Consider the following 13,045-nt stretch of genomic DNA (forward strand, 5'->3'; position numbering starts at 1 on the left):
CAGAAAGTCAGATGGGTTATGTGTTTATATATGCCATTTGTAAAGAAGATAACAGAGCCTCTAAGGCAACAGTGTTTAGATGGGTAGTAGCAGCAATCAGGTCAGGCAAAACTCCACATGGGATCAGGAAACGCTCAACTAGGTCAATGGCAACTCATACATAGCCTGAGAAAAATGAAAAAAGGGAGGGCTATTGTCTCAAGTGTTTAGGAGAGGGCCATCAGACAGATAAGTGCCCAGTTTGCAGGAGCTTTAGACCCAAGACTAAGAGAGAGTGGGACTATAGTTTGAAGCTCCTCTTGATGGACTCGGCCCTCCGCCCACGGCTGGCACTGGAAGCCACACCGACATCATCAGTGCATAGTGCCCCGGCCTCAGTGCGGGATGTCCCTGCACCAAGGAAGGACTCCTCCAAGAAGCACCGATGCTGCTCCCCGACTCGTAAGGCCAGTGCTACCAGGCGGCACTGCTTACAGTCCCCACTGCTGCATAAGAAAAAGAGGGCGGACAGGGGTTGTTCCCCCATCAAGAAGCTGTGAGGGGATTCCAGCAGGGTGCGTCCTCCGGCGGGACACCCATGGCCTGGGCTTCTAGACCTGGCACCATCGACTCCAGACGTGGTTGGTACAGGTGCACAGGTCGGGGAGGGACTCAATGGACACGATAGTTACCCTCGCATTCTCGAGTCTCTCCACTGGTGTCTGCAGCCACAAGCGGTCTGTGCGGGAGTACCCTTTGCCAAACCCCAACCGACGCTATCCCTAGTCATGGACGCATTGGCGGTCGGTTGGGGAGTGTACCTGGGCAACACCAGAACTCAAGGCCTATGGTCCCACACAGAACTATCGCTGCACGTCAACGTAAGGGAGCTGAGGGTGGTTTGTCTGGCATGCCAAGCGTTCCAGGCCTGCCTGCAGGCTGCATGTGTGTTGGTGCTGACAGACAACACTGCAGCGATGTTCTAGATAAACAAACAGTGGTGCTCGGTCCTCTTCCCTGTTCCAGCTGTGTTCTTCGAGCTGTGGGATTTTTATATCTCCCACTCGATACACCTAGAGGCGTCGCACCTTCTGAGAGCGCAAAACTAGCTAGCTGATCACCTCAGCCGCTCATTCCATGGTCACCAATGTTCTCTGAGGCCTGACATCGCGCACTCGATTTTCCAGAGACGGGGCTCTCCCCACATAGACCTGTTCGTGATGCGGAGCAACAGGAAGTGCCAGCGGTTCTGCTTTTTCCTGAACCACAGCCCAGGCTCCATCACAGACGCCTTTCACTTTTCATGGACGAGTCACCCTCTGTACACGTTCCTGCCCTTCCCTCTCATACACAGAGTCCTCAAGGTTCACCGGGACAGGAGTTCCTTGATCCTCATAGCGCCAGCGTGGCCCCGCCAGCACTGGTTCACCTTGTTGTTGAACCTCTCAGTGGACAGACCAGTAGCACTTCCTGAATGCCCGACCTTCATCACACAGGACCATGGCTATCTGCAACACCCCAATCTGGAGTCCCTCCATCTCATGGTTTGGAATCGCCGTGGCTGAACCCCCTTGAGCTTCAGTGTTCGGACCCAGTGAGGGAGGTCCTGCTGGGAAGTAGGAAACCCTCCACTCATGCCACGTACCTGGCAAAGTGGAAGAGTTTTCCCATTTGGCCTCTGCAGAGGGGAACTGAACCGCAGCTAACGCCAATTCCCCTTTTTTGGACTACCTGTTATACCTCAAGCAGCAGGGGTTGGCAATTTCCTTTCTCAGGGTACACCTGGTTGCCATTTTGGCCTTTCACCCGGGGGCAGTGGGTAGGTCAGTCTTCGGTAATCCCATGGTGGGCTGCTTTCTCAAGGGCTTGGACAGACTTTATCTTCAGGTATGGCAGTCTGTTCCCCAGTGGGACCTCAACCTGGTCCTGTCTGCAATCATGAGGTCCCATTTTGAGCCCATGGCAACCTGCCCTCTGTCCTACCTTTCCTGGAAGATGGCCTTTCTGGTGGCCATAACCTCAGCCAGAAGGGTATCCAAGCTCAGAGCGCTGACTTACAAACCACCCTATACACTCTCTTATAAAGACAAGGTGCAGCTATGCCTTCACCCATGCCAGTAACAGAGAATGCATGTTCCATTTCCTGGACATTGGGTGTGCCCTGGCATTCTACATTGAGTGCACAAAGCCATTTTGTAAGTCACCGCAGCTGTTTATTGCAATCACAGAAAGGTTGAAGGGGCTCCCAATCTCGTCCCAGCGCATTTCATCATGGATCACGTCCTGTATCAGGACTTGCTACAACCTGGCAAAAATTCCAGCCCCTCCGCTTACGGCACACGCCACGAGAGTGCAGGCATCGACTGCAGCATTCCTGGCGCAGGTCCCTGTCCGGGACCTATGCAAGGCAGCAGCGTGGTCTTCCATCCACGCCTTCACGTCACGCTACGCCATTACCCAGCAGACGAGGGATGCTGCAGCCTTTGGCAGGGCAGTCCTGCACTCAGCAACCGGGTGATCTCTGACCCTTCCCCATGGCAAACTGCTTGGAAGTCACCTATTAGAATTCACATGAGCAGTCACTCGAAGAAGAAAAAATGTTACCTACCTCTCGTAACTGTTGTTCTTTGAGATGTGTTGCTCATGTCCATTCCAAATCCCGCCCACCTCCCCTCTGTCGGAGTATTCTGGCAAGAAGGAACTGAGCAGGCGGCGGGTCGGCAGGGACCTATATATACCGCCATAAAGGTGCCACTGCAGTGGTCTCCACAACCAACCCAACGGGTATCGCTAGGGGAAAAACCTTCCGACGACCATGCAAATGGTGCGCGCACACCTATTGGAATGGACATGAGCAACACATCTCGAAGAACAACAGTTACGAGAGGTAGGTAACCGTTTTATCTCCCACGATGTCTCACTGGCAGCAGCCTACCTCCCGGGCACACAAAACTCAATAGTGGACAGTTTCAGTCGCAGATTCCCACTTGACCACGAGTGGGAGCTAGACCCAGTAGTACTTCACAGTCTATTCAGACAATGGGGGACACCAACTATAGAGCTGTTCACGACTTACCTGAACAAGAAATGTCCATGCTACTGCTCCGGAGCAGAGATAGGACAACGCTCCCTGGGCAATGCTCTCCTCCTCCCCTGGGACAGGGACCTTCTCTGTGCCTTTCCTCCTTTATCCCTACTGTCTAAAGTCCTGCTGAAAATAAACGCAGATGGAGCACACATCCTACTGATCACTCCTACTTGGCTGAGACAGATCTCATACCCTTACCTGTCACAGCTTGTGATGTGCCCACCAATCCCTCTCCCAGTCACTCCGTACTGTTCTCGCAGAACAGAGGATGTACCCTACATCCCAACCTGGGGATTCTCTGCCTCAAGGCATGGCTCCTTCTTGATTGCAACACGCAGAAAGCTCCTGTTTGAAGGAGGTGCAAGAGGTATTACACAGTAGAAAGTCCTCGACATGATGTACTTCCTTGCAGAAATGGTCCAAGTTTCGGATTTGGTGTACAACAAATCTCCTCAACATCTGTGACTGTTCCATATATCTTGGACTGACCTTAAAAAGATTGGGACTATCTCTAAGCTCTCTGAGTCCACATAGCAGCTATAGCAGCCTTCCACCAACCAGTATAGGGATACTCAATGCTGTCACACCTGACCTCTGAAAGGTTTCTGAAGGATATAGAATCATAGAATATCAAGGTTGGAAGGGACCTCAGGAGGTCATCTAGTCCAACCCCCTGCTCAAAGTAGGACCAATCCCCAATTAAATCATCGCAGCCAGGGCTTTGTCAAGCCTGACCTTAAAAACTTCTAAGGAAGGGGATTCCACCACCTCCCTAGGTAACCCATTCCAGTGTTTCACCACCCTCCTAGTGAAAAAGTTTTTCCTAATATCCAACCTAAACCTCCCCCACTGCAACTTGAGACCATTAATCCTCGTTCTGTCATCTGCTACCACTGAGAACAGTCTAGAGCCATCCTCTTTGAAACCCCCTTTCAGGTAGTTGAAAGCAGCTATCAGATCCCCCCTCATTCTTCTCTTCCATAGACGAAACATCCCCAGTTCCCTCAGCCTCTCCTCACAAGCCATGTGTTCCAGTCCCCTAATCATTTTTGTTGCCCTCCGCTGGACTCTCTCCAATTTTTCCACATCCTTCTTGTAGTGTGGGGCTCAAAACTTGACACAGGACTCCAGATGAGGCCTCACCAGTGTCGAATAGAGGGGAACGATCACGTCCCTCGATCTGCTGGCAATGCCCCTACTTATACATCCCAAAATGCCATTGGCCTTCTTGGCAACAAGGGCACACTGTTGACTCATATCCAGCTTCTCGTCCACTATCACCCCGAAGTCCTTTTCTGCAGAACTGCTGCCGAGCCATTCGGTCCCTAGTCTGTAGCGGTGCATTGGATTCTTCCGTCCTAAGTGCAGGACTCTGCACTTGTCCTTGTTGAACCTCATCAGATTTCTTTTGGCCCAATCCTCTAATTTGTCTAGGTCCCTCTGTATCCTATCCCTATCCTCCAGCATATTTACCTCTCCTCCCAGTTTAGTGTCATCTGCAAACTTGCTGAGGTGCAATCCACACCATCCTCCAGATCATTTATGAAGATATTGCACAAAACCAGCCCGAGGACCGACCCTTGGGGCACTCCACTTGATACCGGCTTCCAACTAGACATGGAGCCATTGATCACTACCTGTTGAGCCCAACAATCTAGCCAGCTTTCTCTCCACCTTATAGTTCATTCATCCAGCCCATACTTCTTTAACTTGCTAGCAAGAATACTGTGGGAGACAGTGTCAAAAGCTTTGCTAAAGTCAAGGAACAACACGTCCTTTCCCTTCATCCACAGAGCCAGTTATCTCGTCATAGAAGGCAATTAGATTAGTCAGGCATGACTTGCCCTTGGTGAATCCATGCTGACTGTTCCTGATCACTTTCCTCTCCTCGAAGTGCTTCAGAATTGATTCCTTGAGGACCTGCTCCATGATTTTTCCAGGGACTGAAGTGAGGCTGACTGGCCTGTAGTTCCCAGGATCCTCCTTCTTCCCTTTTTTAAAGATGGGCACTACATTAGCCTTTTTCCAGTCGTCCGGGACTTCCTCCGATCACCATGAGTTTTCAAAGATAATGGCCAATGGCTCTGCAATCACATCCGCCAATTCCTTTAGCACTCTCGGATGCAATGCATCCGGCCCCATGGACTTGTGTACGTCCAGCTTTTCTAAATAGTCCCAAACCACTTCTTTCTCCACAGAGGGCTGGTCACCTCCTCCCCATGCTGTGCTGCCCAATGCAGTAGTCTGGGAGCTGACCTTGCTCGTGAAGACGGAGGCAAAAAAAGCAATGAGTACATAAGCTTTTTCCACATCCTCTGTCACTAGGTTGCCTCCCTCATTCAGTAAGGGACCCACACTTTCCTTGACTTTCTTCTTGTTGCTAACATACCTGAAGAAACCCTTCTTGTTACTCTTAACATCTCTTGCTAGCTGCACCTCCAGGTGTGATTTGGCCTTCCTGATTTCACTCCTGCATGCCCGAGCAATATTTTTATACTCATCCCTGGTCATTTGTCCAATCTTCCACTTCTTGTAAGCTTCTTTGTGTTGAAGATCAGCAAGAATTTCACTGTTAAGCCAAGCCGGTCGCCTGCCATATTTACTATTCTTTCTACACATCGGGATGGCTTGTCCCTGTAACCTCAATAAGGATTCTTTAAAATACAGCCAGCTCTCCTGGACTCCTTTCCCCCTCATGTTATTCTCCCAGGGGATCTTGCCCATCAGCTCCCTGAGGGAGTCAAAGTCTGCTTTTCTGAAGTCCAGGGTCCATATTCTGCTGCTTTCCTTTCTTCCTTGTGTCAGGATCCTGAACTTGACCATCTCATGGTCACTGCCTCCCAGGTTCCCATCCACTTTTGCTTCCCCTACTAGTTCTTCCCGGTTTGTGAGCAGCAGGTCAAGAAGAGCTTTGCCCCTAGTTGGTACCTCCAGTACTTGCACCAGGAAATTGTCCCCTACATTTTCCAAAAGCTTCCTGGATTGTCTGTGCACTGCTGTATTGCTCTCCCAGCAGATATCAGGGTGATGGAAGTCTCCCATGAGAACCCGGGCGTGCGATATAGTATAGTATATGTGTGTGTGTGTGTATATATATATATAGGATATAGTAAACCTCTTCCTGCAACCTCAACTTCCTACTCCCGCATGGGACCTAAACCTAGTATTGAAAGGACTGACCAGGCCTCCCTTTGAACCCATGGCCACCTGTTACATACCTCTCCATGAAAATGGCCTTCCTGATGGCAATCACCTTGGCTAGGAGAATAGGGGAACTAGCGGCTCTGGTGGCATATCCCCCTACATAGTATTCTTTCGGGACAAGATTACGCTCAGGCCTTACCCAAAATTCATCCCCGTTTCACATGAACCAGTTCATTCACCTTCCAACCTAATCCTCACCGAGACAACAGGGAGGCTATATTACACACACTAGACGTCAAGAGAGCCCTAGCCAACTATCTGAATAGGATGAAGGCTTTCAGGAAGTCTTGTAGGCTTTTTCTTACCATTGAGGAGACGGGTTCAACTATATTGGCCCAGAGACTCTCCAAATGGATCTCGAACTGCATCAGACAATGTTATCACGTTCGTAATACTGCCCCTCCAGATACTATTTGCAGGCACTCAGTGAGGTTGAGCTCCTCATCCATCACCTTCTTCAAGACTGTCCCTGTCAGAAATCTGTAGAGCAGTGACATGGGTGTCAGTCCACTATGCAGACTGACTTTGCAGAACACTATGTGATCACTGGGGAGTCCGCCTCCAGTGCCATCTTCGGCTCCACAGTACTGTCATCTGTAACTGACCCGACTCTGAAGTCCCAAACTGCTAATAGGGATACTGCTTGGGAGTTACCTATGGTGGAGCACCCATAGGAATGCTACTCAAAGAAGAAGTTGTTACTCATCTTGTGCAGTAACGATGGTTCATCGAGATGTGTGTCCCTCTGGGTGCTCCACATCCCACCCTCTTCCCTTCTACTTCAGGGTTCTTGCCAATGACACTGCAGTAGGGAAGCAACTGAGGGGGGTTAGCCCGCATGTGCCGACTAGCCGCATGGCAGGGCATGAGGAGGGATGGCGCAAGTGCAGGCCTAACAGACACTGCTACCAAAGTTCTCTGATCAGCAACGAAGGGACACAAGCACATCGAGAGTGGAGCACCCATAGGGGCACACGTCTCGAAGAACCATCGTTGCTGTACAAGGTAACTACTACTTCTAGTAGCTAGAACTTCATTATAGGTAAAATCCTTACCACATGTTCCAGGCAATAGGTATGACCAAATTCTCAGGTCAGAACCCCTCCCGAAGTCCAGAGCTTGGTTTCTTTCTTGTCTTAGGTGGGAGAGAGCAAGAGCAAGCAAATATCTGGGGTATTTTTGTATCTCACTTGTGTAGTCTGGTCCCCCTTTGAAATGTGTTTTCCTGAGGGATTCCCCTACGTAAAGTTCCTTCCCACCGTGAGGATGGAGACCTGGAGTCTCATGGTGAAAGAGGTTCCATACTGTTTGCTAAAGCACAGATCAATCTGTTCCTGTCCCCCATTATTGCCAATAAATGGCCGCTTGACTGGTGATCATAAAATCACAGAATATCAGGGTTGGAAGAGGGACCTCAGGAGGTCATCTAGTCCAGCCCCCTGCTCAAAGCAGGACCAATCCCCAACTAAATCATCCCAGCCAGGGCTTTGTCAAGCCTGATCTTAAAAACTTCAAAGGAAGGAGATTCTACCACTTCCCTAGGTAACCCATTCCAGTGCTTCACCACCCTCCTAGTGAAAAAGTTTTTCCTAATATCCAACCTAAACCTCCCCAAAGTGAATGCCAGTTAACTTTGATGACACCTTGCAAGAGGTGTCAGCTTGTCCTTTGTCTTTGAGAAACAGACTTAACCCCCTCCCTAGACGTGTCTGGTAAACACATTTCAGTCGTAATTTTAATTTCATGTTCCTGACTTTACATAGAATGTGGCAGCACACATATCACCATGGTATTATTGACCAGTGCGTTACTAGTTTTCAAATGATACCTCGTAAGTCAAATTTTGTACGAAGATTATTACAATGGTGTGTAGGGTGTGAATGCAAGGGTTCGAAAGGTCACATCCCTTAATTCCCCTTTTCCACCCAGCAAGCATTTATGTGAATATTTTAACTTCAAAAACAGTTTGAGTGCCTTCTGAATTTTCTGCTTTATCAAATCACCTTTCCACAAAATAAAAAAACCGCTTTGATGGCAATATGCATTCTCCACCAGCTTTCAGCCCAGCACTGTCACGAGCTGCTCACCAACTGTCCCTCTGGATTTGCACAACCCGTCTTGTCTTTCAGCTCCCTTTTTGGAGGCTGACTTTCACACCCCATATCTTCCTGAACAGAAATCACAATGGACTGATGGTGTCTCATCCAATTCTCTTTCCTTTCCAACCCCCTTACCCATCTTCCTTTGGGGACCCCTCTCATGAGAACATTCTTCTGCAGGAGGTAGTTCTCCTCACCCTGGGAGCAATACAGTTAGTACCTCCCAACAGCAAGGGGAAAAGAATTTTTCTCGAGGGACTTCCTTGTCCCCAAGAAGACAGGGGATTGGAAGACCTATTGCAGGAACCTCAGGGACACTTTCACTTGCCACCTAAAATTCAGAATGGTGACCATGTCATCCATTGATCTGTCTCTAGATCTAGAGAATTGGCTCACAGCCCTCGATCTCAAAGATGCCTGCTTTCAGATGGATGCTCATCCAGCCCCCAGAATATTCCTGAGACTTGTTGTTGGTCAGTAGTACTAGCTGTACAGAGTTCTTCCCTTTTGGGCTCTCAGCGGCACCTAGAGTGTCTGCCAAGGTACTGTTGGTGGTAGCAGTTCACAGTCAGGAGTGGGTAACAGTTTACTTCTCCTCAGATGGTTGGTTTGTGAAGGGACGATGATATCAGGAAACACAAGGAGCAACCAGCATACTTCTACATCTGTTCAAGAATCCTCACTGTGAATAGAATTTATTCTGGGAGAGTCTAGATGCTGTTACAGCCAGGGCATATTTACAGGTGATTGCTTCCTCTCCAACACTGGGCTCATACAACAAATTTGTCTGAGCCCCAGAATGTCCATATGATCCTATCTGGTGCTGTTGGGTCATGTGGCTGCGAGTACTTATGTGATACCATTGACGAGACTTCACCTCAGATGTCTACAGGCCTGGTTGTGGACCATCTATGCTTCTGGCAAACAGAGTCTCAACTTACTTGTCACGGTTCTCCAGACCGTCTTAACCTCATTTACTTGATCAGAAGACAGGAGGACAGTATGTGTGTGGGTTCCAATCAACTCCCCATTTCCAACAAAAACTATGACAACAGACATGTCCCTCTTAATTTGGGGAGCTCACATGGAGGAACAGGTTTCCCCAGGTATATGGTCCCCTCAGGAGTTTATGCTTTACATCAATGTGTTGGAGCTAAGAGCAGTCAGAGTAACTTGCAAACAATTCCACCCTTGCATCCGCAGCCAGTCAATCCAGGTAGTTGTCAGGCTGTACACCACTGTCTATATTAACAAGCAGGGCGGAGCATGCACTTCACAGCTGTACGTGGAGGCCATTGCCCTTTGGAGTAGGCGCATTCCCATGCAAATAACCCTATCCACTGTCCATCCACCAGGGATCCACAACACCCAAGCAGATTCTTTGAACAGATATTTCTCCACAGAACGTGAGTGGGGAATTACACAACCTCCTACTCCAGGTGGTGGTTCAGGTGTGCAGCCTCCCATCCACAGACCTCTTTGCATCCCAAGTTAACAAGGGTGAGGAGTTTTGCTCTAGAGGATCTCTGGGTGACGCATTTCTGATACAGTGTTTGGGAGCATTCCTATCAATTCCTCTCTTAGATTGAATGTTGAGGAACATCAGGCAGGACAAGGTGCAAGTCATTTGTATAGCAGTGGGTTGGGCCTGATGATTCTGTTACCTGATGCTTCCACAACTGTTTGCCCAACCTCTTCTCCACCTTCTCCTGATATGTCAGCTATTAACCCAGGACAGGTTTCAGAGTAACAGCCGTGTTAGTCTGTATTCGCAAAAAGAAAAGGAGTACTTGTGGCACCTTAGAGACTAACCAGTTTATTTGAGCATAAGCTTTTGTGAGCTACAGCTCACTTCATCGGATGCTTAAAAGTGGAAAATGCAGTGAGGATCTTTTTATACACACAGATCATGAAAAAATGGGTGTTTATCACTTCAAAAGGTTTTCTCTCCCCCCACCCCACTCTCCTGCTGGTAATAGCTTATCTAAAGTGATCACTCTCCTTACAATGTGTATGATAATCAAGGTGGGCCATTTCCAGCACAAATCCAGGGTTTAACAAGAATGTCTGAGGAACAGGGTGGGGGGGTAGGAAAAAACAAGGGGAAATAGGACAAAGGATGGATTTGCCACCCCAACCCAGACAGGGTTTATCTGAGAGCATGGTATTTGGGAGGATGTTGGCATTAGAGGAGGCCTGTTTGTCTGATATCCAAGCCATCCTGCACAGCAGAAGAAAGAACTCTACCCGGGTTATAAAGTGAAGTGGGAAGATTTATGTTTTGGTGTGACGGCCAAGGAATTTCCGCTTTACAGTCTAAGACCCCAGATGTATTGGGCTACCTCTTAGCTCCCTCAGGGTACACCTGGAGGCCATCAGCACATTTCATCCTCCGGTAACCACTTTAACTGTTTTCCCCACCCAATCGTTGCCTGCTTCCTGAAGGGTATGATTTGAGCTTTCCCTTGAGTGGCAAAACCAGTACCAACCTGGGATTTTAAGTTTTATTTATCAACCCTCCTTAAGTCACCATCTGACCGCTTGGAATTCTGCTCTCTACTATTATCTTTCTACGAAGGTAGTGTTTCTGGTTGCTATCATGTCGGCCAGAAGAATTGGGGAGCCTAAGGGTACTTATTGGTGACCCTTCTTGTACAGTTTTTTGCAAGGAGGTGGTATCCATGGGACTGCATCCTAAGTTCATCCTTTAGATGGTGTCATCAACCAAACTATCCATCTATCTGTGTTTTATCCTAAGCCTCATTCTACCAGAGATAAGGTCATGTGACATTCATTAGACAAGCACAGCGTTCTTGCTTTTTACTTGCAGAGATCGAAATAATTTTGTAAGTCCCCTAGACTCTGTCTCTTTTGTGGAACATAGAGGCCATCTCCTCCCAGAGGCTGTTGAAATGGATCTCAGGTGTATCCAACTCTGCTATGAGATACACAATGTATCCCTGAAGGGCAGCATGAGAACTCACTCCACTAGACCTCAGGCAGCATTGGTAGTCTTCCTTAAAAAATGGTCCCCTTACTGATGTCTTTAAAGTGATGTCTTGGGAATTCCATATTGAGTTTTACTAGACACTGTGGATTTGTGCAAGCAGCTGATTCTGATTCCTCTCCAGGCAGGGCAGTTCTGGAATCTTTTGTGTCATAGGACTCCAGGCACCTGCCTCCTTACAAAGACACTGCTTGGGTATCTTCTGAAGTGCACTACATAATAGGGACAATCATTCAAAGAAGGAGGAGGGGTTACTCACCTTGCAGTGACTTGAGTTCTTTGAGATATATTTTCTCTACATGTAGTGCACTACACACCCACTTTTCCCACTGTCTGGTTTCTCCTGTACTGGGAACTGGCGGTGAAGAAGAAACTAAGATAGCAGTAGTCTGGCAGCCTCCTTTATTCCCCTGGTATGGATGATGATGATGAGAGATGGAGTGCATACTTGGACCACATGAACTCTGCTAGGGAAAAAATCTCTAGTCCTGGGTTCATGGAACACGTGCAATCCTGAAGTGTTCTACACATGGGACAACACATCTGGAGGAACTCCAGTCACTACAAGGTGAGTAACTCTTCCTTACAGACCCCTTTACAGGAGAACTTGTTCCAGAACTCTGCTTCCAGAAAGATGTGTGGGCGTGGCTAACCCAGTTGTTTTCCTTTCTTTCAGGCTTATGGACTGCATGTTTTGAGATGTGCTTTTAAGGATTAAGTACTACTATTGTTTGTACTTGCCTTTTAGTAATTTAGTAATTTCTATAACATTACTGCTGTATCTTGGGTTCCTCTGTCTGATTTTTCTTCCTCGTGTCCAGGGCAGCTACATAGTGCAGCTATCTAGGCAGAAATTGCAATGGAAGAAATGACAGAAGCTAAATGTGTATGACCTAGATATTTATATAACACTTGGGTGCCATGGTTTAACTTCTCCCAGTTAATATGTGAAATCTTTGTTGATGCTGATACTGCATTTCAGAGTAACAGCCATGTTAGTCTGTATTCGCAAAAAGAAAAGGAGTACTTGTGGCACCTTAGAGACTAACCAATTTATTTGAGCATAAGCTTTCGTGAGCTACAGCTCACTTCATCGGATGCATACTGTGGAAAGTGTAGAAGATCTTATTATATACACACAAAGCATGAAAAAATACCTCCTCCCACCCCACTCTCCTGCTGGTAATAGCTTATCTAAAGTGATCACTCTCCTTACATTGTGTATGATAATCAAGGTGGGCCATTTCCAGCACAAATCCAGGGTTTAACAAGAATGTCGGGGGGGAGGGGGTAGGAAAAAACAAGGGGAAATAGGCTACCTTGCATAATGACTAAGCCACTCCCAGTCTCTATTCAAGCCTAAGTTAATTGTATCCAATTTGCAAATGAATTCCAATTCAGCAGTTTCTCGCTGGAGTCTGGATTTGAAGTTTTTTTTGTTGTAAAATAACGACTCTCATGTCTGTAATCGCGTGACCAGAGAGATTGAAGTGTTCTCTGACTGGTTTATGAATGTTATAATTCTTGACATCTGATTTGTGTCCATTTACTCTTTTACGTAGAGACTGTCCAGTTTGATCAATGTACATGGCAGAGGGGCATTGCTGGCACATGATGGCATATATCACATTGGTGGACGTGCAGGTGAACGAGCCTCTGATAGTGTGG

General features: G+C 47.8%; 1 protein-coding gene across 11 annotated transcripts in view; it reads left to right on the forward strand.

The window, feature by feature from the left end:
- TAF1 (TATA-box binding protein associated factor 1) overlaps positions 1-13,045 on the forward strand; it is a 140,014-nt gene that overhangs the window by 70,831 nt on the left and 56,138 nt on the right. The gene's annotated exons all lie outside the window — the stretch shown is intronic.

The sequence above is a fragment of the Lepidochelys kempii genome, chromosome 9, assembly GCF_965140285.1.
Source record: "Lepidochelys kempii isolate rLepKem1 chromosome 9, rLepKem1.hap1, whole genome shotgun sequence".
Taxonomy (NCBI): domain Eukaryota; kingdom Metazoa; phylum Chordata; order Testudines; family Cheloniidae; genus Lepidochelys; species Lepidochelys kempii.